We start from the raw sequence: 26,516 nt of genomic DNA, 5'->3' as shown, positions 1-26,516 counted from the left end.
CTTCACGGTCCATTAAGGTCTTTCCCTGCTCAGGCTGCTCACCAGGGCAGGTGATCTCATTTTGCTTCACCGCTGTCATTAGTGTTCATTACTGAGTTCAAACCCCTCAGGAATAATTTATAGTTTCTTACAACTTGTTTCAGAACAACAGAAGAATACATTGAACTCAAGATAGGCCTTATATTCTTGGAAATACTGTAAATTTGATAATTATTTATTAATTTGTCTTAAATTAATTTGTTTTAAAATAAGAGCCAAAGCATCTTCTTCTTTTTTTTCTTTTCTTGGCTTTCCAAAACAAAGTATCTCTATGTAACAGTCTTGGCTGTCAGGGAACTTGCTCTGTAGACCAGGATGGCCTCTAACTTACAGACATCCACCTATTTCTGCCCCTTCACTCTCCCCCAGCCCCCGCCCAATACTGGGATTAAGGGTTGTGTACCACCACCTCCCGGATAGAGCCAAGACTTCCAATGTCAAGTTGAAACCAGTTTCACCCAGTTCAATCACCTAAAATGAATTTGTGTTCTCACTCAGGATAAACTAATCTTTAAAAGCCAACGATCTCTTATTTCTCTTTTCAATGTGCTAAGTTTATTCTTGAATTTTTGTTATCCACTAGTAATTACAGCAAAGGTTTGGCAGATGTTGAGGCTAATAGTATATTCCACATGAAATTTGAAATAGAGAAAAATATCTTTTCTACACTTGTAGGTGCTACATGGTAGGGAACCGCTTGAACATGTGGTTATTATCACACTGTCTCCTTCTTGCCAAGGGATATGCAATGGTTTGGCTTTAACCACGCAGATACCCAACAACTATTTATTGGCCTCATCATGCTAGCTCTCCACGTGAAATACAAGGGCCAGAGAAAGACAACAATTCTAGTTGGGAGTTTCTAACAGTAGGGAAAGTAAGTCTGGTGGACACATGCAAAACATTAGTGGAACAATGAAGTCCAACACTGAATGATGCCGACTAGGAGACCATAATAACTCAGTATTATTTGGGAAGAACACAGTATTAATCTCAGTTGTTCCATCTTTCCCATTGTCCTTTTTGTCAAAACCCAAAACGCTGTGCAGCAGGAGCAGATTTCCATCTTAACTTGACCCGCACTTCCTGTCATTTCTAATCTCTAGGAGCACTGGGGAATGAGAATCGCAGGCTACCGGTGACTACAGCAAACACATGGTAATACTTAGACGGAGGGTGCACTGCCTAAATCACAGAGAGAAAGCTTGGAAAATTTTAGTTTGGGAAACTTTGCCTTTTTTTCCCACTTTGCCATGCACAGGGTTTATCAAGTAAGGCCATACAGTATTAAAACATTTGGCATTGGCTCAAGCCTGTGCTATTGCTGGCAGGGGATCTAAATGGGGAAGGAGGAGGAACACCTTTATCAGGAATGACCCTGATATTATGGAAAGGCTACTTACCCTGCTCTGCTTCAGCAGCCTTACTCAAAACCTGAAACCCAGATGTGAGAACAGAGATTATCTCCAAAAACAGCAGCAATTTATCGTAATTATGTTAGTACAAATATCAGGAAGGTGGAAAATGTTATGCCAATGGAGAAGAGGGCCACACCCTGCATATAGGTCCCAGGCAAAGTTGTGCTAAGGAAATGAACCTAATCTAACATAATCTCAAGGGAATTCTCAGTTTCCCATATCCCAAGACAATTAGGAACTAGCTAGAAAACTAATAAGCAGATGCTATGCTGTGTGAAACAGACACCAACAGATATCTACTCTCTCAGTGCTCAGCTCTCTCTCCCAATGCCACCATCAGTCCTATATCTTAATAACAGCAGTCAAAGCAACAAGGTCCATTCTCCCCTAAACACTACAGCCTCCAAAAGTACTTAGATGGCTAGCTTTGATAGTACCGAAAGCTATGCAGGCTGGAATTGGGGAACGAAGGGATCATCAACAGTCTTATTCAGTTGTGAACACCGTGAGCTATAATCAGTGTGGCAAGATATGGCCATGGGTGCGATGGTGGCATGAGTGTTACAGGGTTACCAGTAGCATTCGGACAGATTTAAGCCCCAGTCCACAAGAGAAAACAGATGTATGGTACTGAAAATATGGGCAGGAACTCATGGTTGAGGTGCTCACAGGCCTCTGCTACTATGAACGTACTATGACACTGCCCTCCAAATTCATGCGTCTGTACTCACAGATGAGTACAGCTCACAAATATCATCAGAGAAGTTTTTGTGTGTGTGTGTGTTTAGTGGGTGGTGGTTAATGCAGAAACTGACTTAAATTGCAGAGAATAAGTGTTAGTGGAATATTCAGCTATAAATATACCTTCCCCACACCCACAAGGCTCAGGGTTCATTGGGAAAGAGAGGACAAAAAGATTGTTAAGAGCAAGGCTGAGGAGGACTGGAGTTAACCAGTGTCTTCTGGACATGGTCAGACCACTGCTCTCACGAATGCACAGCAGCTGTGCTTGTCTGCACAGGACCTGCACAAGAGCAAGCCAGTCAGCACTCTAGCACAGAGTGGCGAAAGGACTCATGGGATGCCCCTCCCCCGCAAGGAAGAACTATGGACAGCTGATGGCTTCTAGGTGAGAAAGAGCAGATTTTCTTTAAGAGCAAAGTGCCTGGTAGGTAGATCACTCCTAAAAGTACATGCGGAGCACAAACTGGACACAAAAGGTTCTTACTTCTTTTTGAGTTGTTGGCCACTGGGGTCATGCAGATCAAGTAGATCACCAAACATCACAGGCTATTGCCACTTTCCTCTTGGATACCTTCTAGAACTTGAGATTAAGAAGATCCTATTGCTGAAGACACCCTGTATTTGAGTCATAAACATGAAGAAATCAAGTGGGTAGTGACCTGGATAATTTATCTCTACTGACTAGCTTTCACATTGCTAGAAAGTTCTAGGCATGTTCTGGGGCAGAACGTAATCATTGATCTTACATGGCCATAAACTACAGCATACAATAATGATCTGCCTGGCAAGATATGCTCACTGGTGTATAATGGCACAGATGTTAGGGAACAGCCAACCACTCACTGACTTAAGGCTGGCTCCATGAAATGGAACCCATATACATTAGCACTGTTACAGAGGCCATGGCCCCAAGGCAAGATAATTTATGGACTATAGGAGAGAATTTAATATTATTATTCTACCAAATGGGCACAGCATCAAAATAATAAAAAAAATCCATACCATTATTTTCGTTACACCCATAGATCAGTGTATCTCTCAACCTTCATCAGACAAACTTCTTCTTATAGTAGATACTGATTAACACAAAGACTTGTCAACATGCAGAGAATAAGACACTTTGGCATGCTTGACATTAAATGGGGTATTGATATTCATCCCTCCTTTCAAGGTTCAGGCATCTTTTCAGAAGGGATGAAGTGGCTGTAAGAGCCACAAGTGATGGATGAGTTTAAGGTAATAGTGTTTACTAAACATTACAGGGCAGAAACACATATGAACTTATAAAAAATTATAACAGCACGCATAGGTCCTGTGCAGTCTCAAATAGACTAATCCCAAGGGTGGGGAAGATGGTCTGTAGTTCCATCCTTAGTTGAGGAGCATTTGCTAGCTATAGGGAACGCCATAGTCAGTTTTTTAAAACAGTGTGACCTCTGGTATATAACCACACTCCCTGGTAGGCTGTCCACCCAACCAAGAGGAGCTGGAACTAAATGCTGTACTAAAAAGTAAATAAGAAACAAACTCACTTTGAATATGGCCTTGAATTGTGATTATAGTAAAATCAGTTTTAGGCAGCTCTGTGCCAGTCACCCAACTGAGAATGGATTTTTTTCCCTGATGGTCTTTTTTATTGCATAATAGATTAAAAATTACTTGATTTTATGTGTGTTGTATTCATGTATATTTTGTGCATACAGGAGCCTTCAGAGGTCAGAGGAGGAGCTAGATTCCCTAGACCTGGAGGTACAGATGATTGTGAGATGCTATGTGAGTGATGGAATCAAACCTAGGTCCTCTGCAGAAGTAAACACTCTAATTGTTGAGTCCTTTCTCCACCCTCAATAGATCTTTTTAATGATCTCTTTCCTTCCTTCCTCCCTTTACATTATGGTGGGGGATGTTCAAGCACAGGTTGCTAAATTCCATTCTTGACACAAAATGATCTGCTGCAAATCAGTTTTGTGTATTTGTCACTAAGGCCTTGCTCTACACCGTCCCATGGTTAAATGGAAAGTTCAAGTCCGTAATGTATTTTCAGCACAATGAGTAAAAGATGAAAAGAATAGATAGAAGAGACTCAAATCACGGGCTCTCATTGTCATACAAAGGAAATAGGAAAGTAAGAAGAGCCTTCAGAGCCAAGAATAATCAGGTGACTGACTTCCTTTCCAATTTCTAACATCTACTGAAGGCTAATGAGATCCAAGGACAGAGAAACACAGCCGGCACACCACAAACTGTTGCCAGCCTGATGTACAAAATAACAGCCATAGCCCTAAACAAGCAGGTAAATGCTCAAAGAATTATGAAGAGGAACATAATCACAGTGAATGAAGTGTGCATAAACAAGACATTTATTTTAAAATGAGATATTTTATGTCCTCTACAATGTACAATAAATAGAGTTCAATTAAAGGAGCTCTGGCTGGTGAAGCCATCAAAGAGCTCAACACAATGCAGGATCCTATCCATCAGGAAGCTTGTTTACTTTGGCTGACATGCTGCAACTATTAATTTGCTTATCTGATTCAAAACATCATCAGGAACATTTGCTCTTAGCTTTAGTTTCTTCAACTTACATAGAAAATTCTAGGACCCAGTGTAACCCTAGTTGAAATTTTCTTACGGGAAGAACAGATGTAAAATAAACAAGCTAGATTCTCATCATTCCAGAGCTGAGCTTTAATAATACACAATAGAAGAGGCAAAACAAAAACTTCTGGGATTTGAATGATGACCTTCATGGCTATTGAGACGAGATACTTTCTTTGTATGTTTCTTTTAAAGGAGCCTTGGAGCAGAAAATTACAGATGATCACCTCATAGAAAAGGCTGAAAGATAAGACTCAAAACCTCACAGCCATGTGTGGGCAGCAGTTATGGAAATTATGGGGTACTGGACATGAGGAAAAGTGGGTGTTGGCAAAGATTCTCAAAAGGAGCATGTACCTCCTCCAGTCATGAAGAAGTTGGAAAATTGTTTAGGAAATGACTTACCAAAGGAAACAAACCAAAGCAACATAAAATAAGAGCCGATTATCAGGTGAGGGAGGGCTAGAGGGAACATTAACTTTCTGTGGTTGTCTTCGAAGAGGCCGGAAACAGACTGCCTTGTGCATCCCAGGCTGCACAGCTGCAGAGCTCCAGCAAATGCTAGCTAGAACAGGCCTTCTGGCCCAAGCTGTAGGGTGTCTTAGAATTTGTTTCCCTTTTCCTTAAAAAAGAAAAAAAAACCCAAAAACCTCTACTTCCTGCTGGCTTCTTTGTGTATTTCCTACCACTGTCCACTCTGGTTCTTGACTGCAATACGGGCATTGGAGGTAGGCATGAACGGGACCCTGCTGGACTGGGGCTGGACTGGGGCAAAGGGACTGTGGTAGGAATCAATGGCAGACTGCAGGGAAGTGGAACAAAAGCACAGCCTGAAGCTCTTCCTCTTAGGACAGGAGAAACACAAAACCTTTCTGCCTGTGACAACTTCCTTTCCCCACACTCAAGTGCTTATTACTGTTAACATTTGTATGTGTTTTGTAGTCAGATGAAAATTTAAGTATTTCATAAATGTATAAATATTCACTAAAACAAATATTCCTAGATTATGTTATAAATAACATATTTTTATAATGACATACTTTCATTTTTCAAAAGGTCACCCAGAAAAATTTGTTTAAATCTTTTATACTTTGTGTGTGTGTGCACACACTTCTATGAACATACAACACATGTGGAGGTCAAAAGACAACTTGCAGGCATTTGTTCTATCCTTCCACATGCATCCTGGGATTGACTTTATGCCATCAGTCTTGGTGGCAAAAGCTTCTCCTAACTCAGCCATCTCTTGGCCCTGAAGCAGCTTCCTTAGTCCTCTCTTTCCACCTCTCTGATGGACTGACGTCCACCGCAGTTTCCTCTTTTCTTTCTGTTGGCATTTCTCCATTGCTTCCAGTGGTAACACAGTTTTCACTGTCGGTGAAGACTGGGTCTTATCTAGCTCAAGCTGTCCTCAAAGTAATAGGTAGCCAAGGCTAGCCCTGAACTCCTAATCTTCTCACCTTCGCCTCCCAAATGCTGTAATTACAGGCTTATGCTATCCTAGTTGGTCTAACAGTTCTCTTATGGGGACACTGATATTTGGTCTGTTCATTATTAATTTCCGTACAACTTGGCTTAATCCAGATAAAATAGAAGATATATTCAGTCACCAACATACACTCTTAGGCCCAAGAAAATTTAAGAACACATTAATTAAATTTTTTTGTTAGATTATAAGCAATCTAATTCAAAAAGGGGTGACTTTTATTTGGAGGCTAGAAATTTTAGAGACTACTTAAAGGAAACAAACCCTTCCACTATTGTCAGGGAGGACTCCTGCAGAAAGACAATGTGCTGTTTCTTAGAAGGCCAGGAACAGATGGATTTCCCCTCAGGTTTTGGCATAGATAACATGTCTTTGGTTGGATTAAAAACATGGAATAGTTGTCTTGTGCTTAAGACACTTGTTGCACAAAAAGACACCACATTGGGTAAAACAAGATGCTTATCGGAGAGAGGCACCTGGGAATAGACAAGGACTGAGGGGGAATATATATATTTCTTTTATATATATTAGATTTGGTCCCCAGGACAGCCCATTGAGTATAACTAAGGAGACTTCTCTGTATGCACACATTTTCAGTCTAGCTCTTTTTACATTTATGTGCTAAGCGGGCATATTTAAATACAAGCATATTAGTGCATTACGGCACAACTCCACTGTAGAACTTCATGATTACTGTTCAATAAATAAACGTATTTCTGTTTTCTTGACTTCTAGAACACCAAGGATAAAGACAGAGATAGACAGTATATCAAATATGAAGATCATAAATAAAGTATGAATTTAACCTCAAGAAAACTGGACAAAGTTTCTGGAGTACATGTATTAGAAACAGGTGATGCCATGGAAAAAGTACTGTACTTGATGCCAAAAAGCAGGATTTCAATCTCAGTGCAGACACACATTATCCAAGAGAGCAGGGTCAGTGTTCTCACCCCTCAAATGGTACAGGTAGTAATTGTTCCACATTGTTGGCTTGTGGCTAAAAGCAAAAAGGCATTTGAAAGCATCTGCCATAATTATGGCTCACAGTGGTATTTGCTTCAAATTTACTTTGGAATGGGTTTGTCGAACTGATGCCTGAAGACAAAGAGTGGTGTGAGAAAATACTGACGCGGGACACTGAGTAGGCGCTCTGCAAGTATTTCCTGATCCGAGTTGATGTAAACATCAAGTTGCTTTGACTGAGTCAGCGTGGTCACTGGTGCAAAGTGCACTTATGCTTCATAAACATGAGCTTAAGACAAAAGTGCTGCTAATCAGATTTGGCAAGAAAAGCCGAGAAACATAGGGTGAGGTAAGTGTGAGCCTATCCTGCTGACTAACAGGGATGGCAGCACCTCAGTGCGTGAGTCACACAGACCCTAGCAATGCACAGCCAGAGATAATTCTCAGGTAAAGGCACACGAGCCATTACGTCATCCCTCCTCTGCCCTTTATGCATCGATCATGTCCCCCTGGACTCTGATGCAATCCAGCAAGTATGTCTGATTTGCTGAAAGCCTCAGAGTCTCAGAACACATACAGGCTCATCAAAGAAAGCAATGTGAACCCAAACTGAAGTTTCTGGTATTGCCTTTTGTTTAAATAATGCTTTACAGGGGCAGCCTTACATGTGGGATGCCTAACTACAGATCAAATTGTTTGGTCTGAAGGCCTAAAGGAATAAACTTCATCACCATGGACAAGTTACTCCGGGTCTGTGGGTCGTTTCCACATCAGTACAATTAGATGTTTTTCAAGGTCCCTCTTGGCTTTGCAATTTTGTTATTAAAAATTCAGGCTAATTACACCCATAGAGTGGGCAGATGAACAGTCAGTTGAACAAGCCAGACACAGAATCAATTTGTTTCCTCTCAATTATGTAGGTCACTTGATGTTTAGCCTAATTTTATCCCAGTCTGAGTTTAGTAGAGTGTGTAGCAACATTCAAATCAAAGGAGATATTCAAATCCCAACTCTAAAGCGAATTCAGAGTCAGCCTTTATACGACACACCCACGGTCTGGCAGCTTGTGATCATACAGACCACGCTCAAGAGAAGGAAAACTCCTCAGAAACTAGGAGAAGGGAGTCAGCTCTAGCAAGCCTCTGTCATAATGTTTTCCACCTTTCACACCCCTATCCCTGGAGGAGCTGCAGTGGAATCTCCAGAGAGGGGTGTTCCCTAAATAACATGGGACTGGGGTTAAATACAACCTAGTGGAGAACCAAATGCCTCATGTTGTTTGCTTCACAGCTGGCATGGTGTGGGGTCCCCTACCTTTCACGGCAAGCAGCTGGGAGGATGGGGTTAACCTCCTGCACCTGGGCCAGCATTCAACAGGTGCCCAGCCTTTAATTGTTCAGATGAATGATTTATGAAGTTTGGCAGCAAAGGCAGGGCAGACTGGTTTAAATTTAAAGGCTCCAACGTATAGGTATTCTGAAAATCTTGGCCACATTTACAGCAAGCACTGTTCCTCTTAGGAGGGGACAGAATAGAAAGGGAGAAGGTATGACTTGTCTGACAGGAGGACAGGACCCAACGAGACGAAACATGCCTTCCTACTCTCCCGGCCCCATTCTCTACCATGGTCTTGCTGAGTCTCTTTCTGTTGAGAGCAATCAGACATGTAGTGTTACTGACAAAATCCCAGATCTCTTTCTCACATACAGAGCTGGGGTGCTTTGTTCTGACTACTGACAGTATCATTCTTCTGATAACTAAACCAAAGGTCAAAGGCCCAACAGTAAGGGTTTTAGATTTTGTGGCTATATGGCTTCTGTCACAATGCCTCACCCCTGCCATTATAGCACCTGAGGAGCTACAGACAATGCATAGATACGGTTGTGTTCCTTTAATACTTGTTTAGAAAAACCATGTGGAGTATTGGCTATAGCCTGATAACCGCTGGATACGTCTCAGGCTGAACTCTGGTAGTGAAAGGCTATCACAGCTACCACCAAATTTATTACCCTTAATTATATTATAGACCCCAATTTAGAGATTGAACATCTGTAATAAGTAATATCATTAAAATTAGACACAATCAGATCTCATTTGGGATAAAAGAGAATGAATATGAAATATGGGATAATTCAATGAGTAAGTGCATTAAAAGAGTTAACACTCAGAAATCAGGTTGTCTAGGAAAATATAGTTCCCAGTAAATCCCTTCACTGCTCTGACCATGTTTTGCTATAGGATAAACTACAGGCTTTGGTACCATATCTATAGAGAACACAATTACTAAATATTATATTTGAAATGGCCCCAACTTATATATTAATTCTGTACACTGTATAAAATACTTCAAATCACAAGCACCAAAGAAATTTCACTTTTAACAACACCAAATTTTTTTTACAAACATATGTCATTTTGTGAATTTTATCTTTTTGTAAAGTAGTAAGAGTAGGCAGTTTTTGACATAGTGATTGTAAGTACTTTTTAGCTTGAATCACTCTTAAAAGGCATTCTGTGACTCTTTTGTTGTCAATCTGACTTTTCCTTCAAACTTGCTGACTGCTCCTTCTGCTTTTTTGACTCCCCCGACTCAGACTGGCAGACACATACTCCTAGGTGCACATCTGACACCGACTCAGCGGTAGTGCCAGCAGACAGTGCCCATGTTCCTAATCCAGCAAGAGGGATAGATAGATAATAAGGAAGAAAACAACGGCACATGTTTTCAGTGCTCGGACGTGGCTCTGGTCAACTGTAATCCTTCTAAAAGCAAGGGCACTGGGAAACACTGGGAGTTGAAGAGGAGAGTTGGAAGGCTAAGAAGGGAATGTGAGGCAAACCGAGGCGGAGTGCAATGAATACTGTTGACTCTAGGACAGTGTCTTCACTCCTGATTACACATTCTGATCCCTGGGGACACTTTCAAACAATACGCACGCTTGGACTCCTTGCAGGCCAGTATCTTCCTCCTTCCCCACAACACTTCATATTTCGGCAGGACTGAGAACCACTAGAGAGGCTGACAGGCGTTTTTATATCCACATGGATAGAGGGCCTCAGAGGGTAGAGAGAACCAGACTATGTGCGAAACTCAACTATAAATTTGTAGTGTGGTGTGCATGTTTTGTTTTAATGTAGAAGATTAACTGGATTCACTGCGTGGGGATGGGAGGAAGCCCTGGGGATTCTCTCCTTACTATTGAGCAAGAGAGCATAGAAGAAACACAGATCTTTTAATTAGGACCTTTTGCTTGAGCCTCTGGCAAACTGTAAAGCAAACGAACCATCAAGTGGCAGGCTTCTTTTATGTATTTAGCAAAGGGCTGATTGAACAGGCTAGGCCCTGAGTTCTTCCTTGAAGGCCAATAGATTCATTCTCTGAACCACAAGAAGCAATTTTCAGGGTAGGGACTTGGCTTATAAAAACTAAAGGTATATGTTCTCTTGGTCATATCTCCCCACTCAAATCTAAATAAAATAACAGAAGAAACTTCTATATAGTTTTGGGCAGTTGTTAGAACTTTCTTCCAGCCATCCTACAGATACTATTGCACACCTTCTGTACACCTCCAGAGAATGTGCATGTCTCCCACTGTAGTGGGAAAGCAATGCTAGTAAATACTGAAGTCACAGTAATATGTGCTATCCAAGATACAGGGTTCCCTTTCTTCTATCCACTGCTTTTGTGCTTAGTACTTTCTTCTAGGGTGAAGAATAGTATGCTTATCCTTCTTTCCTCCTCCCCACCTCCCTCTCTCCCTCTCTGTAAGGCATTAGGGACTGACTCAGGGTATCATATAGGCTAGGCAGAAGAGCTCTACTCAACCCTACTTATTTATTTGTTTGCACGAGACAGGAAGCTAGCCTGAAACTTGGCATCTTCCTGCCTTGCTCTCTTGAGTAGCTGGAATTACCGTACTTTGCGTAATTTCTTAAGCATGTTTTCTCAAACAGAAATGCTTTAAAAAGGATTACATTTTCAAAGGTAATCTTCAGTACAAACAGAATTGATGCCATTGATATTCAATAATTAGACACTTAATCATATTATGGATATAGAGAAGAAGCACCTATGGGAGCCAAGGATGACTTCAGAGAATAGCGGTATCAATGTTGAGTCTTGAAGGATAGGCAAAAACAAACAAACAAACAAACAACCCCCCCCCCCCCCAAAAAAAACCTGCATGTAGGAGGTTGTTTCTGGGTATTTGCTCGAACTTTCTTTCAAGAGCACTGGAGAGTGACAGGAAATTTCAATGTTGGGGAGAGGATGTTGTGATAGGGCCTTGTGAGCATCACTTCTTTAGAAGCCTAGCGGAAAGTTAATATGAGATAGAAATGTATTTGAAGGGGAGGAAGGCTGGGCTACTGCATTTTCTGGCAAAGATGAATTCAAAGTAATTCCGGATGTTGAATTAACCGGCAACATGTGGCTGGCTGGTGGTTCTCCACGACATGCGTTTTGTACGCCCATGTCACTTCTGGATTCATCTGCTCTTCTGGTGCTCATTCTTTCTGCACCATTTTACTCTCACTGTGAAGGATTTACTCTGCGGTGCTCCATCATGCATCTTCCTGAACTAACACAAATCTTTATGAAATAAGGTGAAGATACACACCTGTCAGTTAGTTAGGTGCACCGGGAGGTGAGAGAGAGGAGTATTAACAGGAGGGAAATGGGGCCACTAGTGCGGGACAGGGCCGCTTCAGAAGACAATGAATTCCATTCAGCAGTTGAGTGTTCAAGATGAGCTGGCTAGAAACCAGCTGGAAACAACGTCTGGTGCTCAGATAGCGTGAGACAGTGTCAGAAACTGGCGGCCATCCCCTGATGGGGCCAGTGTGTTCTGTTGCTAACCTGGCTGTATGACCGAAGCCCTGACCTGTGGCTTTTGGTGATTTGGAGGCTCTCGATATTCTTACCTTGGCTGATTGTAAGCTTTCTATGACAGGCACAGCAGAGAGCAGGAAAGAGTTGTGCAACACTGCTTCTTAGGAGTTGGCTCCCACCCGCTGCAGTGGAGGCCAAGGATGAACAAAATCATCAAGGGACAAATGAAGAGCCAAAAGGCCTGGGAATAAAAGGCCTAGGAACTCCTCATGTGCCTTTAAGGAGTGGACAAAGATGAGGCAGTGATGGGAAGTAGAGAAGGGGTAAAACCCCACTCAATGAATAAGGCAAAAGAGGCAGAAATGGGGTCAGAGAAGCCCACGGGAGAAATTATTTCAGTACCGATGAAGTGGCTCCCGATGTAAACGTTACTGAAAAGCTAAGGAAGACGAATGAATGCTGAGAAGTGTCTGTGGGTGTGATTATGAGGATGCCCTCTGTGCTGATGCAGGAGATCTGGGAGCTGAGAACAAACCCATGATGAATGGGAGGTGGACAGGGAGCAGATACTCTGGAACGCAAGGACAGGAGGTACAACAGGAGGAACCGGTTGGAAGGAGGTGGAAAGGAGTTAAGGCACCGTCTCACTCCTACCATAGCTAAAACAGAAGAGTCTTATCTTTAGGCTGAAGGGAAGGAAATGAAGGGCAGAAAGGGATGGCTGGAAACACAGAGGTAAAAGGGCCAGTAAGGGGTCTGTTCTAGGGCACATCAACAGATCACAGAATTGAGTGTAGATTACAACTGAGTGCCCTAGGTAGGAGGAGATCTTATCTCTTTAGAGATAGGGTAGGTACCACATGGTTGTAAGAAACACTAACAGTTTTACATTTTATCTTTCTTTAAATAGATCAAAGAAGTATCAGTGAGCTTTGCACTCAAAAGGTAGCTAGGAGATTAAAAAGAGGAAAAGCAGAATGACTAGAGCCTAAGAAAACTATGGGACAACTAAGTTCCAGAGACGGCAAGCAGGCTGCACACTTCTCCTGGGACACTGGTACAACTAACAGACTCCACTTCTCTAGCTAACTGTGTTTGCAAAATGGCTATTCCAAAACTGTATGTTCTTAGGTATGTATACACAGCATGGACTTCCTCCATCCACAGAAGGTGCTGCCTCCAAAATGAAGACGTGCATGAGGACAGACATCTATGCAGAATGGATTGTAGACCATCTAAGAGCTAGAAAATATTATTTTCAGATCTGCAATCGGGATACCTAGGATTCCTTTTCTTGTATAAAGAGGTATTGTTTTCAGGAACAAAGTGATTATTTTTATTTTTTGATTTTTGATGTTGTTTTTCAAGACAGGGCTTATGTGTTTAGCCTTGACTCTCCTGGAACTTACCCTATAGACCAGGGTGGCCTCAAACTCTCAGAGATCTCAGAGGCAGATGTGCCTCTGTCTTCCAAGTGCAGATTAATTCTGAAGGATTAAAGGTGTGCACTACCACTCCTTGGCATAATTTTTTTTTAAATATTGAGAGGTAGCCAGCTTACATTACATCATTTTTCAATACTCTGAACTTTTAGCTAAGACTAACTGGTTTTTAACTCTATTGTATAGCAAACACCTGGAATAATTCTTCTCAAAAATCTTACTCAACTTCATGATGACCATGGATATGGAAAGAGTGAGTTTGTATTTTAAACATGGATACTTTAGACAACACAGGATATTTTGCCTTATACTTTACCAAAGGTTTGCATATTGAGAGGGTGAGAAACAAGTTGTACTGCCAAGTGTGTGGTGTTGGGGGAATCAGGACCACCACCACATGTTATTCCTTCCTTTACTTCTTCACAAACAAGCTCTACTTTCATAGCTCTGGACAAAGTTCTAAACTAGCAGCAAGTTTCTGCTGTTCACTCTTCAGGAGGCGACAGTAAGGACAACTGAGCTGTTCTCCCCAGTGGAAGCCGCAATGTTATCCGGCTGTCTCTTCTCCAGCTACCCGAGAACTCCTGGCAATCTGGGATGGACATCTATGAAGTCATTTTGAAGTATTTCTGTGTGTAGCCAAGAGTAGAGCCATCAGAGTAATAGAGTAACAGTTCACTTTAATCGTGACATGGACTCATTTTGATTACAAAAGATGAAATTACTTCATATATCTTCAAACAATGAAACTATTTCTTCAATTAAAGTTATCATTGCTAAAACTTCATGGGCACTCGCGGAACATTCTACAGCCTTTGCTGGTTTAGGGGACAGCTCAGTTGATATAATGCTTCCATTGAATGCATGAGGTCTTGAGTTTGATACCCAGAGTTTTAAATAATAGCTGTTTATGTGGTGTATATGTATAATCCCAGCACCGGTGAAGGAGGTAGGTGGATCCTTGGGTCTTACTGGCCAGACAGCCTAGCCTAAGCTAATCAGGAACCCTATTTCTAAAAACAGTCGTGAGTTCTGAGAGAATGACACTTAAAAGTCCTGTGACTTACACACACACACACACACACACACACACACACCTGCATATATATCCGCCTACAAGGAACACATGTGTGCGCACACCCATGAAATACACCTTTGGGATGGCCATGGTGGTGCTTGTCTTTAACCCCAGCACTTAGGAGGCAAGTAGATCTCTGTGAGTTTGAGGCCAGCCACGGTTATGTTGCTCCACTCCCTCCAAGAGAATAATGATACTTATTCCATTCAGTTGTTGTTAGGTCCAAATAAGGCAGATACCATATATGAAAGTGCTCTATAAACTAATTACCAACAACTGTTGGTTTTACTCTTAACTAACAGACTGAAAAATCTGTTGCAAAAAATCACTACTTTTTCCTATTTTGGTCCACGAATAAAAACCATGCCCCCTTAAAGGGGCCAACGCAACTGCAGCCCATTTCTAATAATTATATAAAGGATCAGGAAACACAGGGAGTTCCCAGTTGTTTAGAATTCTAGAACAAATTTGAATAGAAACAGGTAGAAGGAAGTAGCCAGGAGAATGAAGCAGACTGCGGACCAAAATGACAATATGGAAAAAGTGATCCCTGGATCAGCAGGCCCTGTTGGCCTTTCTACAACTCAAACAGCCCTTCCAGAAATTCTGCCTCTCTGTGATTTGGAGGAAGCAAGTAGAAAGAGGTCCTTTTGCTGTTGTTTGTACCACTAAATTGTCAATCCAAATACATCTGTGTAGTAGGGCTTCAGAAGCACGGCTAAAACACCTCTCTTACGAGAAAAAATGATGATGAATTCCAGACGCTTTTGTAAAGACTGGTTTAGATTATCATAATTCTTTTAGTTTTTAGTTATGCTTTTATAAAAAAAAAACAGTTGTTGACACACGATGATAACAAGACTCTTCTGAAATAAGATTCTTCTGAAGCATGTCTCTACAAGCAATGAAATTACAGCTCATCCTTGCATTCTTATGCCCCATATTTCCTTTCAAACTTTGATTTGATTAAGAAAATAGAGCTGTTCCTCAGAAACAGAAATAATGGCCGGAAGAACACAATTCTCACCATCTTTTAAGAGCCCAATAGGCAGACAGACTGGAAAATCTGGTATAAACTGTTTACTGTGTTTTTTCCAGATCAAGTTAATGAAATGTTTACCACTACAGTGTTATTTTTAAGTTCACAAAAGCATTTTTTGCTTGCTAGACATGTGCATGTAATTTCAAATGGAATTTCAAAATACTTTTATTACATTCATTCACGGAGAAAATAACTCAGACCTCAGGACTGTGCTAAAGTAATTTTTAATTTTGGTTCACTTTGGCAACAGAGTTTTAGTCTTGGAAAACATGTGGCTATTTCTATTTTAGTCAGATCAAGCTCAGATCACCTCTTACACCTAACTATTTGTATACACCCAATATTATTTTTTCCTACTTTGAATTTTTGAGATAGTCTAGCTATATAGTCCAGCTGGACTCGAACTCAGAATCTACCTGCTCAATGTCCTGACTGCTAGGATTACAGATGTGTGCCACTATACCTGGTTATCCTTCCAATACTTCTTGACATTCCAGCTATGTCAAGTTCTCTTACTATAACATTATGGATGATTTGAATGATTTGATATTTATTGTAGAGGGATGTCCTGTGCAGAGTAGGGTGTTTCCTTATATCACTGGCTTCTATTGACTGGATACTTCAAATCTCCCAAGTGAAAGTGGAACAACCCCAAAACATCTCCAGATGATGCTGAATGTGTTAGGAGGAGCAAGTGCATTCTCTCTAAGAATTTATAACATAAGGCCAATAAGAGAAAGACTCATTCTCCCAGCACTTGATTGAGCTGGAGCATGCCTCCTCAGTTCTCCCACCACTTGAGCTGGAGCATGCCTCCTCAGTTCTCCCACCACTTGAGCTGGAGCATGCCTCCTCAGTTCTCCCACCACTTGAGCTGGGGGCACGCCTCCTCATTTAGTCATCATTTCTCTGTGTCTCTCAACTAACATAGGGACATTGCAACTCTTCTCATTATAAATATACCGATGTAGCTATTACCCTATTCTTTTTCTTTCTCCACGAACTTTAAGAAAAAACAAAAACAAAAACGGCACACGCCTTTAATCCCAGCTCTCGGGAGGCAGAGGCGGGCGGATCTCTATGAATTCGAGGCCAAGCTGGTCTAGTTCCAGGACAGGCTCCTAAGCTACAGAGAAACCCTGTCTTGGAAAACAAAATCAATCAATCAATCAAACAAACAAACAAACAAACAAAAAACCAAAGAAAAAACCCCGAAGAAACAAAAACTCCAAGCTCACAAAACCCTTTATTAAAAATACTCTACCATAGGGATATATCTTCAGTTTTAAACCTATACAAAGCCAATAAACATGTATAAAATAAGTTTTTTGAATTGTACAATGATATGCTTTTATGGCCATGGAAATGGAGGGCCATAAAGTTAATTTAGCAACTATCATTAAAAAACAAATCAAACAATAGCCAGGCAGTGGTGACCCATGCCTTTAATCTCAGCACTCAGGAGGCAAAGACAGGTCTCTCTGAATTCAAGGTAGCCCAATCACAAAGTGAGTTCCAGAACAGTCAGAACTATACAGGGAAACCTGTCTCAAAAGAAAAAATAACAAAAAACAAACAAATAAACAAAAAGCAAACCAAATCAAAACAAGCAAACAAACCAAACCCGCGTGAAATACACACAAGGCAGCCTGTATGCACAGTAGTTCCAGGACCAGCGGGACTATAAGGGAAACCTGCCTAAAACAAACAAACAAATCAAACTAAACCAAACCAAAACCAAATTAAAATAAGCAAACAAACCACACACAGGAATACACTACAAAAAGGAAACAGAAAAGCAAAAAGTAAAGACCTGATCCTGAGATGTAGCATCTGCTAACCTTCTGCTGATGAAGGCTGTCTTTAGACCTAATAATGTCAACATCCCGGGCATAGAATTTTTATTGAAACAAAAATCTTAAAAGCTTTCTACTTGTCAGTTAAAAATATGCAATAAAATTTAAACATCTCACAACAATTAATTCACCTATAAATGCACTTGCTGTCATTGGTTAAATTCATGTATAGATTGCATCTAATGACCTACTAGTGTCAAAGCATTGTGGTAGGCAAGTCACACTGGCTTGAAAATCCGTTTAGGGCAAAATTCATTTTGTGATAATTATAAGAAAACTCAGAAGACTGAAGAGACATTTCAGACTTTAATTTTTGTTGTTGTTGTTTGTCTTGGTTTGTTTACTTATTTATTTACTGAGATGGGTTCTCATTATGTAGCCCTTGCTGTTTGTTTGTTTGTTTGTTTATTGAGATGGGGTCTCATTGTGTAGCCCTCAAAGTCCTGGAACTCACTATATAGACCTGGTTGGCCTTGAACTCACATAGCTCCACCTCTGGGCTGCCACCTAAGCACTGGAATTAAAGGCAAGCACCACCACGCCCAGCTCAGACTTTAATTTTATGAATGTGGTTTGGATAGCTTACCTTTTCCAGATATTACCTTACTAGGCACCAAGTGCCTTAAAAGCAAACTATTAGCACTTAGGACAATTTGTTACTCAATTTTCTCTCTTTCAGTTACCTTGATTTTTGATAATCTTGAGTCTTACAAAAAAAAAAAAAAACAGAAATGCTGATCATACATCTAATTATATGAGCCACACTTCTTATGTCCTTTTGTGCAAATTTTTAAATATTTATGTTTAATAAGAGTTATCTTGTTCCCATCAAGCCTTTTCTTTTTAAGAAACAATACCATCAGTTTGTTTGGTGACTGCAGTCATCTGTTTGTTAAAAATAACTCTCTTAAAAAAACGGCACCTGTATCCTAATGCATCATTCCATGTGTGCTTTGAATTATAGGACTGTTCTGAACCCTCATCTATACTCTACTCTGCGACTGGTATTTTGCAACAAGCATAATTTTCAACATTAGCTGAATGTGGACCTTGATTTTATCATGCACTTAACTTCTCAATCAGAAAGAATTGGGAGTAAACTAAAACAGTAGATTCTTCTATTCCTCTTATGTAAATCTTTCTCTTTTACTTCCTAGGATCCTCTTGCCCTTGGTGGCTTAAGTGGAAGGCCAGAGATAACTTACAAGTTTTCGTAAATATGTTCATTCTTTCTAAGAAGTACATGAAGCAGGAAATTTTTGGCAAATATCCTTTAAGTACAGAAGCCGCTAGATAGTGTGCAGAGGCTTTCAGTGACGAGAGGCAGAGGACATCTGACCACATCAGAAACTTACCAGAGAGTTAAGGCAAGTGACAGAATTGCAAAGGTCTTTGGGGATCTTAAAAAGTGATTCAGGGCTCATGAGCTAATGCAGACTGACCGGTGCCTCCTGTTTCTAGTCTGTCATTATCTATCAGTAATAAATGGTTTAATTCTAAAACATATCATGTGGTTTTCATTTCTGGCTCCAGATCACAAGTGGAGAAGACAAAATAAAACCTTTAATTTGCTATGACATGTCATTCTTCACAATAAATAAATTAATTGCTACTAGTAAAGAATACAACTTTGGCTTTCAAACAATCAAATTCTAACTTTACTAAAATAAATGAAGAAGCAAAACTAAAATTTGAGTAAGTCAATTTAGGGAAATATGGGTCAATTTCTGTACTTGAGCATTTGATATTCTCTTATCCTTAACTTTCTATACAAATTCACACACACACACACCACAAAAACATAGAGAGACACACTACACACATTACAAACACACACACACTACACACAGACATACACTACACACATAGACACACTATACAAACACACACACATCAGATACACATAAAAGGAGACACACAACACTATACACACACTACACAAACATACACACATCATTACAAACATATACATATACTACAGACACCCACCCACACAAACACACACCCATGCTAATCATATCACAAAAATTAAGATATTAACAAGCAAGACAAAAATATTTCAGATAACTGATACATATCATATAGAATATGATATTCTCTCTTGGCCTTCTTCCAGCTTGTTTCCTGATCAAATCTACCTTCTTACTTGCTTTGGCAAGTTATTCTGTATTTTGAAATTGTCCCACTTCTTAGCTTTTGTCTTTTTCCTTGGTAATGACAGTTGAGTCATAGGGAAGGAATACTGATGAGAACAGAGGAAAGTGGAGGATCTCGAAACATAGGTTTCAGTTCCTCTGCATCAGTGCTAGGAATCTCTTTAGGGAGGACTCTCCCTAGAAAGTTCTCAAACTATGGGAGAGGCAAGGTAGATAAAAGCTGTAAAAGCCACTTAGAAGAGGCATTTTGGCCGGGCAGTGGTGGCTCACGCCTTTAATCTCAGCACTCAGGAGGCAGAGGCAGGCGGATCTCTGTGAGTTCGAGGCCAGCCTGGTCTACAAGAGCTAGCTCCAGGACAGGCTCCAAAGCTACAGAGAAACCCTGTCTCAGAAAACCAGAAAAGAAGAAAAAAAAAGGGCTTTTTGGTAGGTATATCGCTGTATTTACCATTCCTGACAGTTAGAAAATTGACTTCCTCAAGTTCACGGAGTAGGGACTAAAGCGCAGTGGGAACTTCAAGGCCACCAGCTCCTGCAAAGCTTGTATTACTTTGATGTAACAGACTAAAACACATGCTCACCGCAGCTGTCTTCAGTGGCAAGCCTACAATACAGGAATTTATTTATTTTCATTTGCTGCATAAATAACTATTTCACGGGGTTGTTCAATTGTCATCAAATTTTAGAAGCATGGTTTTGAAAAATGAAGAAGGATCATTCTGTGAAATACTGCATATGGTATTTACTGAGTTCAAAAATGAATGGTGGTCAGGGCACTTCCATGATTAAACATTTCAGTGACTCAAACACCTTTGAAAATTAGCTGAATGAACTGTGTACTTCATTCTTAATTACACAGCTACTTACTAAAATGTGTGATGAGCAATGGATAAGTATGGCAGGCCTAAGAAAAGCTATGGTATAAAGATATAGAAACATGTAAACATATACATTATTAAAAAATATACAAGTCAGGCAGAGATGGTGCATGCCTTTAATCTCAACACTCGGGAGGTGGAGGAAGGTGGATCTCTGCGTTTGTGGCCTGCCTGGAATGAATTCCAGGAAAGTCAGAGAAACCCTGTCTCTACACTTACACACACATGTATATATGTACACATATCAAACATGTATCATTTGACTGCATTACTTTAGTTCCTTAAACTTCCAATTACATGAGATTTAAAGAAATCAAAACTCTACTTAACCATCGAAAAGGACTAAACTTTAAAAAAAATGTCCTTTCATGTATGTTTACTGTATTTACACACCTGCTTGTGTGGATACACACTGGCATTTCTTCTGTTTTAGCTGCAGAAAAGTAAATAGGCATGTGATACGGAATATCATATGGGGAGACAACACATACAGACAAGGTACTTCAGCAGTGTGCTAAAGGCTGTGGCAGCTAAGCGTACAGAGAAACCTGAGGGTGGGTCCTAACCATCCTCAATAGTTGATGTGACGTGTGAGCTTAGCCCTGAGGACTAAGATTATATACTATTCTGCTAGAAGAGACCAAAGCAAGGCACGGGCAGCATGGTTAAGAGTACAGAAGAATCAGGGTGTGTAACCGAAGTACCATGGGTACCACCCTCCAGCACAGTGTGCCTGTCAGCCTCAGGAACAGAGGTGATGGCAATGTTCTGACCATGCTGGAGATAGGGAACACACAGGTGTGAGTGAGAGCCATTTACTCCTAAAACCTTAGGCTTACTCCTATCTTACTGGTAAGCCCAATACCTTTTCATTCTCTGATTCTCCATTCACATCTTCATTATGTTTCCCTTGGTTGAATGGCTCCCAGATGTCCTGGAAGCACAGCATGGAGCCAGCATTGAACCTAGTTCAGTGTAAGAAAAGGAGAAAAAAAAAAAAAAGAAAAGGAGACCCAGCTGGGTGGCTCCTAGGCTGTTCTGCTCCTTGGAACTGTCACTCAATTGCATTGACTGTTCTTAAGCAAGTCACATTTGGAACTAATAAGAATGCAGAAAGAGGAAAAGAAGGACTTATGAAGAGCCAGTCAGTATGAAATGCAGACTGTCTGAGTTTATTCTCTGGATAATGTCACATGAATGGTGCGATCCTAATGGACTTAACGTGCATCCTTAATCCACAGATCAGAAATGTAAAGTGCACTGGAAATTACTAATTTTTCAGGAGTGCGTTATAAACTTATTTGTACAAACTCCAGGCTGAAAGCATATAGGGGTACATGTTTTTTTTTAATCTCACTTCTCATAGAGTCTTATATGGTTTACTATATAAATATAAATGCATTTTTATAAGGCACACTTTCAGATATTAATGAGTTTATCTATATTTATAAGAACTGGAAAATTATGAATTTTAAGATATCTGATGCAAGGCTTCAGAGATGATAATAGATGAACACAAAAGAAAGAAAGAGTTTAGGTGACTTGTCCAAAGTCATAGTTAGGACTAACAGACCCAGACAACCGGACACCAGCTCCCACACTGTCAAATGTAGTTAGACTTGCTGGATGCCCAACAAACCCCAATGGCCTCAAAGAGAACTCTATGGTACTGTGAGTCTCGCTATGACTCACTGCTCTAAATGGTTCAGCTGAATTAGGATTCTCTTTGTTTAAGGACAGAGCCCTCATTTTCCAGTTTCTAAGTAATCCTTGTTGCTTTAACAATTTCTACTCAACCTTTAAGACTCAACTAAATATCCTCTCCTTCAGACTAATGTGCCTGGTTCCTCAGCCACAAATGCATTTTACCTCTCTCTCTTCATATTACGTCGCATCTCATTTGAGAGGGCACTGGACAAATTCGACCTTATAGCTACTTGTGAACTTGTTGCCCAACTAAACTGTGCTTTCTTGCTGGGCAAGGAGAGCCTACATCTCGTTCCTCATTATATTCCCACAACATCAGAGCACCGCTGTGAATAACATCATTGTTTCATGAATGTTGGCTGCAAGCAGAGAAAGCTAAAATATTTCAATTAATGCTTTTTGTATTGGCATAGAGAGGTGATGTTTAACATGCCTGTAATGACAGGTTTAATACTTTTCTTTTATAAACATAACAATTTCAAGTGGACTTCTCATTAAAAGGTTTTATATCTCGTGAGCCTGAGCTTTAAGGGGAAAAGGAGGGCACACTATTTCCACATATGAATCATGAGGTGCCAATACTGGTTAATTCTCTCAAAATTTAGTTACCGCAGAAAACCTACCCCATTAGGAGAGTGAACATATATTGCATCATGAAAGTCTTTTCCCTCTGATAAAATTGGTTAATATCTTTTGAGTCACATATCAAGCTTTGCATCTTTTTTATATTCCCTTAAAGATGCTAATAATCAGAGAATAATGGAATTTTAAGTGGTTTTTATCATTTATTTTTATTTATTTATACTTTATTTTAATTAATGTGTGTGTGTGTGTGATGGTGTGTGCATGGGGAGTGTGAATGCAGAGGACACAGGAGAATGTTAGGCACTTTCTATTATGGTTCTGTACCTCACTGTTATGAAATAGGGTCTCTCACTGACCCTGGAGCTCACTGGTTTGCTAAGCCTGGATGGTCAGTGAGCTCCGGACATCTCCAGTCTTTACCCTAGTGAGAGGCTATAGGTGGGCACTGCCCTGCCTGGCTTTACATGGCTACAGGGGCTTCACACTCAGGCACCCATGCTTGTACAACAAGTGCTAATGTCCCTAAGCCGTCCCCCAGCTCTATCTTCTAAAATTCTGAGGGGTTTCCTAGAGATGATTGGATCTGAGATTTTAATTCTGTTTCCATGAGGGAACTATTGAAGATGATATTTTATTTTTATAGACTGTTTTTCAGTCTATAAATTCTAAATTCTTTACTATTATTAAGAATGTATAATATTTTCCAGAGGTAAGTCATAAAATGTTTTCTTTTGAAATGTCTATTTCTTGTTTAACGTAAAAAGACTTTAGGTGGAATTATAAAGAACTTCAACATAGCTTTATTAATCTTAAGGAGGACCAGCTGGTATAATAATTTATACATGGAAATTTTGGCCTCTTTCTATTTTTATTATATTTTTTTCTTAGGGGATTATGATGTCTATATGCATCTTTTTTGCTTTGAACTGACAGCTGAGTAATAAGAATGGATTTCTTTTCCTCCCCATCCATGTCTCTAAGAGAATAGCAGGCATTAGGCCATGACACTAATTCATCTAGTCTATGAAGGATCGGCCCAACAGTGCTGACCAAAAAAGTTCATTGTCTATCATTTTCCCTAATAAAACCCCCAGGTTTTTAATAAACTTGATAAATTTGATTAAGATATTTGTGCTACTTGGCTTAGAGTCTATACGCTGAAAATCAACCATCTTCTTGTTTAAATTCATTTCATGGATTAATCAAAGAATTTTATTTCTTCAAGAAAGAAAAATCCCATGAAACAAGTCAAACATATTCCTAACTTCCTTAGCGCCCCTTATACCCAATCTACATAAACCCTGTGACTCCACTGTGACCGTTCACAGGCCCTCACCTTTGCTGAACCCCTGCATCATCTTTCCCCCCTGCCTGGGCTCTCTGTATACTCCCAGGTCCCCCCACTCTGCTGCTTTGTTTTCTAAAACACAAAGTCACTGATATTATTTTGTGTCTAACTACCATTACTGGTTCCTTGCTGCTCCATGATGAGGTGTCAGTGCCACTGCGCTGCAGGCCTTTGTTCCACACCATGCTGCTTGCCTGTTCCCCAGACTTCTAACTCTTGCTATGGAACCATGAACCATGAGGGCCAACGTGCTGCATTCCTCAATGTCACTGCTGTTCTGGCCAGGGGACAAGAAACAGCAGCGAGTCACAACATTCAATGATCTAAAATGTAGAACTTATAGTAGACATTTGATTTTAACTGTGTAGGTCCAGGTTCTGGACTCCCTGATCAGGTCATTATGACAGCTTCCTACTGGTCTCTTTCACTCAGGTTAAGTCATTAATGTTCTCATGTAACGAGAAGACTATGATGAGGAAAAGCCTACCAGAAGGGGAGATCCTCTTAACTGTTAATTGAAAACCAACTCAGGTGAAGTACTTAGTGCCAGCATTTCTGACTTGCTTCACACACTCTATTGTTTACAGTAACAAACTACACTGCTATAGAAAGAAGCCTTTAATTTTTTCATCTATGAACAGAGTTACACAACATAAATCGGTTTTCCTATCATTATTTGAAAGGAGTAACTATAGCAAGATATTCCCATGAAAAATACACCCCAAAAATCATATTTCATAGAAAGAAAACAAGCTGTCACATTAGCAGTGGAAAACACCTTCGTGTAGAAAGCCTGAGCTTATGCTGCCGATTCTACATGAGGCCAGCCCTTGAAAGACGTGACTTCTGGATGTGCCTATCAGCTTTTATACCGTCTACAGTTCTTTAAATTAGAAATATCCTCCTGTTCTTGCGCATTTGAACATGTGGTCCCCAGTCTGGGGACGTTTAAGAGGCATAAGCAGCACCCTTGCTGGAGGAAGTCACCAGCAGCAGGCTTTGGGAGTAAAGGTCTTTCACTGCTTCCAGTGTTCCCTCTTTGCTTCAGCTCTCTGCTTCCTGCTCCTGCAGCCATGTCTGTCGCTTGCTGGCTGCCACACTTCCTCAACATGATGGGCTCTTACATTTAATAGAACCAAATGCTAAAATAATGCACTTCTTATATAATTTGCCTTGCTCATGATATTTTATTACATCCATAACATGCCATCTAATCCCAAAGTGTCTCAAGATTATAATAAATTGTATTGTAAATGGGAAAATGTTTCATGTAAATATAGCTTTCTAGAAAGAGTCAATAAAAAAACATTCTGTGATGTTTTTGTCTAGCTGTCTGAATGAAGACGTAGGAAGCTAGTGAACAAATACACACAGTAGTATTATATACATACCATGGCTTTCTCACCTTTCTCTTCTACATGTTTAACAAAAATAAAATCCAACCATGCTGTATTTGGATATGATTTTTCCACACCCCAGTTCATGAGGAAATATGACTCCCAATGTAGCACTATTGGGGATGGGGTCTTTAAGAGGCATTGGGAACACGAGAGATCCAACCACTTTAAAGTATTCATGGAGTTTCTTTCAGCCTGGGTTACAGTGAGATTGGATGGCTACAATGTGAACCCAGGACAGCCTTTTGCTTATCTTGAATATGTAATTTTTCTTATAATTACTTCAATTTCATGCTTGCCATAAAGATAAGAGGCAGCCTGAAGCCACCACCAGAAGCCAACACTGGCACCATGTTCTTTGGTTTCCACAATATTTAGCCAAAATAAACCTTCTTGCTTCATAAATTACCCAATCTTTGGTGTCTGAATAAAAGTAGGACAGCAAAAATTTAAAAACCACAATTTTAAAGTCTTTCCAAATTCTAGTCACCTTGGATTTTATATGATTCAGTGAGAGGGTCTTTAGGAAAATCTCTTTTACTTAAAAAGCAATAGAAACACATTACTTAGTATCTTCACTCTAAAAACGATCACCACTCTAAACTATGAACATCACGAGGAAGACACCATAGAGTGCTATCACTCAGTGACTCGCTGCACAGCACAGCAGACCTAACACCTTGTCTGGGAGCTCTACCAACTGCGAACTGGACCAAGAGCACCTGTGGGAAAAGGAGCCCGTTCTCCTACCTGACATCCCAGGCTTGCTACTCCAGGGCCTCTGGCACACTGACTATTCAGTAGAAATCCATCAAAGAAGAATAAACAGAACTGTTAATGGTAGTAACTGGAGGTAGTGGAATATAGTCAGACCTATGTGGTATCTTTAATGTACTCAGAAAAGAAAACAAGGGCAGAAACAAGGCCATCCGTGCTTGGCCTTTT

General features: G+C 40.3%; 2 protein-coding genes across 4 annotated transcripts in view; one reads left to right on the top strand and one right to left on the bottom strand.

Annotated features, from left to right (window-relative positions):
• Cmss1 (cms1 ribosomal small subunit homolog) overlaps positions 1-26,516 on the bottom strand; it is a 292,336-nt gene that overhangs the window by 133,817 nt on the left and 132,003 nt on the right. The gene's annotated exons all lie outside the window — the stretch shown is intronic.
• Positions 1-26,516, top strand: part of Filip1l (filamin A interacting protein 1 like) — a 241,563-nt gene that overhangs the window by 86,697 nt on the left and 128,350 nt on the right. The gene's annotated exons all lie outside the window — the stretch shown is intronic.

The sequence above is a fragment of the Microtus pennsylvanicus genome, chromosome 1, assembly GCF_037038515.1.
Source record: "Microtus pennsylvanicus isolate mMicPen1 chromosome 1, mMicPen1.hap1, whole genome shotgun sequence".
NCBI lineage: Eukaryota > Metazoa > Chordata > Mammalia > Rodentia > Cricetidae > Microtus > Microtus pennsylvanicus.
Note: the sequence above shows the minus strand (reverse complement) of the source record. Positions and strands in the feature narration are given on the sequence as shown.